The following is a 5538-nucleotide window of genomic DNA, read 5'->3' on the forward strand; positions in this document are numbered from 1 at the left end:
TTTCCCCCGATTTACTTCATTTGAACAGCTTGGTATTTGCTCAGTATTCCATGGTATAAATACGAGGGCTTCCCGATGCTTAGTTGGTAAAGAATCTACCAGCAAAGCAGGAGACCCGGGTTCGATTCCTGGGTTGGGAAAATCCTCTGGAGAAGGAAATGGCAACCCACTCCAGTGTTCTTGCCTGGAGAATCCCATGGACAGAGGAGCCTGGCAGGCTACAGTCCATGGGGTTGCAAGAGTCAGACATGACTTAGCAACAGACAGAGCATGGTATAAAACAACAGAAGGATTTTACAAATTGTTTTCAGGTTTAAATTACCTAACAAAGTTCTATACATTTTTTTTAAACAGGTTTAATCGGTTTGATAAGTTTACCCTTTTAGTTCCTATTTGCGCAAAACAAAACAGAAACCAGTGGATAGATGCTACAAAGTAGGTGGTAGTGACTTAACCATATGCGTGTTGCCAGGCCTGAGGACCTCTTCCATCCTTGTCAAGGGCAATGCTGACCTTCTCTCCTTTCATGCAACACCTATACATATTTTTAAAGGGGGATTAAAACCACCAATAGTAACAGTGGCAGCTCTTAAACATCAAGTTAGGATTCTTGTTGAAAAGTAAAGATGTGGACTAAATCCATCCAGTGTCTGATTGCAGATCAGATGATAAAGATCAGCTTCCCCTCTGTGGGAATGCTAAAACTATTCTCACTGCATCTCCTTTCCTCCCCTTTGAACATTTGCATGGGATGTTATTTCAGCGCTATATAGGGAGTCAGCTACATAATAAGCACTTGTGTAATGCTCTGGGGTTGCCAGGAAGCTTAGCAGTTACTTGTCCAGTCAACCATTGAATAAAGTGTCATAGGACTTTTCCCATGTTAGAGGATGTCTCTAGAGGGTTATTAGCAGTTATTGATATCATTTTCCTTGCAATGAGATGGACAGTTTAGGACTCTTTAAGTCAAAGGGTTTTGTCTACCCATGTTTTGCTATCAAATACAGTGCTAGGAAATAATCTTATTTTGTTTACCTTGCTTCGAGTTTTCTGTCAAAAGTGAGATTTAAAGATGTGAATAGCTCTGGAACCCAAGGCAGCAGAGCTTGGTGACGGGATATAGTAGAAAGGTTTTGCTCATAGTTCTCTCGTCTTCGGCAGAAATGTGGTAGGTATTTCAATAGAAAACAGCAGTGATGGCAAGATGGTCTGGTTCTTTTCTTGGACTTTATTCAGAGCAGAAATCTTGGGTCCATTGTGTCTGTCAATGATAATTCTCTTAATTCACTCAGGACCATGGGAGATGAGAGCCTTTCTGTCCTCTAGAAGAACCAAGGAAGCAAGTTAGCACAATCTTCTAACACAGAAGCTTCTTTAAAAAAGTATATGTTTATTTATTTATGGCTGTGCTGTGTCTTCTTTGCTACATGTGGGCTTTCTCTAGTGGCAGCAAGCGGGGGCTGCTCTTCCAGTTGCGGTGTGCAGCTTCTCATTGCAGCGCCTTCTCCTGTGGAGCACAGGCTCTAGGCTTGCAGGCTTCAGTAATTGTGACCCGTGGGCTCAGTAGTCGTGGCACGTGGGCTCTAGAGGGCAGGTTCAGTAGGCTGGTGCACAAGCTTAGTTGCCTCGTGATGTGTGGAGTCTTCCTGGGCCAGGGATTGAATCTGTCCCCTCATTGACAGGTGGATTCTTAACCACTGGGCCACCAGGGAAGTTCTAACACAGAGCTGTGAGCAAAGTTTGTGGCAGGTGTTATATTTCCTCCTTTTGCAGTGTATTCAACTTCGGGAAAGGAGGCACATAGATCTTCTTGTAAATAGTTTACAAGCAATAGTTATGGTCTTATTAACTTCCTTTTGTTCCTCAAGGAAAAGAAAAATAATTCCATAGTTACATTAGATTGTCCCAGGAGTTTTGAAGGTCTCTTCTAACATCTCTTCTAACATATGGTTCTTTGATTTTATCAACTGGAAACCAATGTCTGAGATGTTATTCTCTGATGCATAAAATATCCTCTTATTTGATCTCTTAAGCTAAAAAAGACAGATGATTGTCTGCCTTGATGACAGTGTAAGAATACTAGGGCCATAATCCCAAGTCCAATGGATGCCTAGAATTTCTCTGCAGGAGTGTTCGCATCCTGGCAGTCTGGAGATGACCACTGACAGGTTTCAGATCGGTCACAAGTTTGTAAATGTGTTTGACCTGTTTCTCTGCTTTCACTTAGTTGGCAACTTTAGGATTCTTGTTATTTCTTTTTTATTTTGCAAATGTGAAAATATAAAGGTTTATGATCAATCTGTAAGTACCAGTAGGGAGCTGAAAGATATTGTCTATTGTCTGCTGTTGGTAGGATAAGGAGGGGGCAAACTTTATTTAAGCTGAGAAAAGGAACAAGAAAAGACCAAAAAGTAATAATACGACTATGCTGGGCAGAATGGAGGTGGGACAATGTAAGCGAGCTTGTTTTTGAGAAGAATAGTTAATACAGAAAATTAGTAAATCAAGAAAGTGTCAAAAGTGTATAGTTTAGAGATATCAAAGTAACCATCAGAAGAGCTATGAACAATATTGGGAGAAAGTGGTTCCTCCTGAGGAGTGAGACTGTTTATCATGAAATATGTACTATTCAATATCTGTATTATTCAATATTTTTATGTACATGCAACTATTATTTGATGAAAAATTTAAAAATTAACCTTGTGTATGGTTCAACTTTCCAAAGCTATGTAAAGATACAATTAAGTCTCCACATCTCCTTCGCACTTCCTCTCTGCTGAAGTGACTGATGTGCTTTTCAGATATTTACAAGCAAGTATGCTGGTGTGTGTCATGTATATATTTCCGTTCCATATAGGATTCTTTTTCTTGTGTTTTCTTATTACAACAAATACATTTTCTAATTAAGTCTGATCTAAATTGGAGTCTAAAAGCTGAGGCAAGTTCTAATTCACCTCAGTATACTGGATTTAAGGTAGATGTTATGGCCCTAAACACTGTTTGTGATTCTTGAGCAGCACCATTTTCCTTCTGTAAATTAGGTATTACCTTAATTACAGACTCTTGGGTATCGTTGTTTTTTGCATTTGCAAGGTACTAACTGTAACATAACTCAGCTTTCAGTTCAGCTCAGTCAACTCAGCTTTATCTATTTATATCTGTTTGTCTATCTTATTGAAGTATAGTTGACATACTATTATCAGTTACATGTAAGAAAAGTGAAAGTGTTAGTTTACTCAGTTATGTCCGAATCTTTGTGACCCCATGGACTGTAGCCCACCAGGGTCCTCCACCCATGGAATTCTCCAGGCAGGGATACTGGAGTGGGTAGCATTCCCTTCTCCAGGGAATCTTCCGGACCTAGGGATTGAACCTGGGTCTCCTGCACTGCAGGCAGATTTTTTACCATCTCAGCCACCAGGGAGGCCCTGTGTGCAATTTTAAAAGTCATACACTATTTATATTATCATAAAATAATGGTTATATTCCCTGTGTTGGACAACATATCCTCATAGCTTGTCTATTTTATACAGGACAGTTTGTTCCTCTTAACCCCTCACCCCTATTGCTAAGCTTATTTAAATTAACACACATGGTTTCTTAATCCTGCTAAGGTTTTTCAGTAATTAGCACTTCAATTATTTTGTCCTTATTTAGTGCCTAATTTTTAACCTTGGTCATTTAAATATTAAAAACTCATTGGAAGGTCAGGTCCCTGCAGCTACTAGAATCAAGCATTTAAACCACAGCTGCACTCAAAAAAAAAAAAAAAAAAAATCACAGTTGCAATATGTCCTTGAATTCTGTATCCCTCCACATTCTAGGGCAACATGACTTTCTCAAAAGGTCAAGGTAGGCCTCTGTCACGATCCTGAGAGGGGATCATCCTTCTTGTTCCTAAACATCCACAGAAATAAGCAGCTCACTACCTCCTAAGGTCAAGGGACTGGATGCTAAAAAATGTGAAAAGTGGGCATAGGGATTGAGAGATTGAGTGTACTCTAAAGATAGGAAATCATCTTAAGGACTGGAATCTTAGAGTTTAAATTTGGGTCCTTGAATTACTGGGGATAGAGGATATAGGATTTGGGCTACACCTATATAGATGATTGAAGTGGATAAAGCCTAATAAGACAACTGAAGCTCAGGAAGTTGTGGAGACAGGAGCCCTCCTGTTGGATAAGCAGATTCTTGTTGTCCAAGGTGATGGCAGAGGTGGTTGGGTAGAACAGTGTCAAAGAGTCAGTGAATATTGGAAAGAAACCTGGAGGTCACTAATTGCCATCTACAAAGAAAGAAAGGAAAAATATCTGCAAAGTTACCACTTCAGGGGCTATTAGGATGATTTCATATTTCTCAGTCATATATCTGTCATAAATCAGATTTGTTACTGTGATTCTCTTTCCTGATTGCCATTCTCCTATACACGTACTAGGGCCTGGAGGCTTTTCCAAGAACAACAACTACTAGAAAAAAGTCATGGTGTATATTTCCACATAGAAACTGGCAGCAAAAGGTTGCACAGTGAGGGTGATGCACTCAGAAGTTCTATACACTCAGCCCCGAGGAAAAGAAAACAACAACAAAAATACCCTTCTCCTACAGAGAAATAGACTTGGTTTCAACAAAAAATGAACATGAACATTTTTTGGAGATGGCACCATTTTAGGAAAAAAATCATGGAACAGTGGAAAAGCTAAGCTATGCTTTGTTGTGAATATAATTTGAAAATGTTTAATTACATGATCTATGCCCAATGATGGGCTTATGTGCACGGTGTCCAGACTATGATATTTTCCAAATCTTGGACCAAGTCTGATAAGAACAGTGTTGATTTTGTCGCCATCGTTAAAGTTCCATCTTCTGCAAAATTGGGGCTTGGGGTGCTTTTCCTTAACATTTTATTCAAATGCCAGGCTGCTCTCTATGGGGAAAACTGACATGTTTTAAACATAGACAAGTATAAATTCTTAAACTGTGGAATGTTGAGACCGGGATACCTGTGTCTGCCTGAGGTTGAATTCCCAAGCCATCTGACTATCCCTGACCTAAGTTTGGTTTTGGTGAGAACTGTATACTCCAAAAGAGGCGGTAATGCTGCCTCATATCCCATGTGCTCTCCTACTTTGCTGAGCCTCTTTGAAGTGAGGTTGAAAACCATGTCTCTGGTTTTGGTTACCAGTGAATAGAAGAGAGATGTGCTTCTTTTAATCATAGGCAGTATGAGCTCTTTACCTTTTCTCTTGCTTTGTTCCACAATCCTGAAATCACAATGGAGGGAGTCTGTATCTCTAAGTCACCATGTGGGAGATAAGTTACCTTGGGGAACTGCTTGTCTGTGTTGGCTTTAAATGACTGGAGAAATAAATTGCAGTCATGTTAAGCCACTGAGATTTGGAGGTTTGTAATACTTTGTTAGAACAGTCCAGCTTAACCTGATTAATAAACCTCCTAGCCAGAAGACTCTTATGTGGGAGCTGAAAGCTCAGGAGGGATATGATTTGAATCTTTCATGTCTGTTTTAATCTCTGGTTTCCT

General features: G+C 39.7%; 1 non-coding gene across 1 annotated transcript; it reads right to left on the reverse strand.

Annotated features, from left to right (window-relative positions):
- Window positions 1–409: 409 nt before the first annotated feature.
- On the reverse strand, window positions 410–535 carry LOC139034937 (U6atac minor spliceosomal RNA). Its single transcript, XR_011487506.1, has one exon. It is a non-coding gene; the product is annotated as a U6atac minor spliceosomal RNA (small nuclear RNA).
- Between the last annotated feature and the right edge of the window lie 5003 nt (window positions 536–5538).

This window comes from Odocoileus virginianus, chromosome 4 (genome assembly GCF_023699985.2).
Source record: "Odocoileus virginianus isolate 20LAN1187 ecotype Illinois chromosome 4, Ovbor_1.2, whole genome shotgun sequence".
Classification (NCBI taxonomy): domain Eukaryota; kingdom Metazoa; phylum Chordata; class Mammalia; order Artiodactyla; family Cervidae; genus Odocoileus; species Odocoileus virginianus.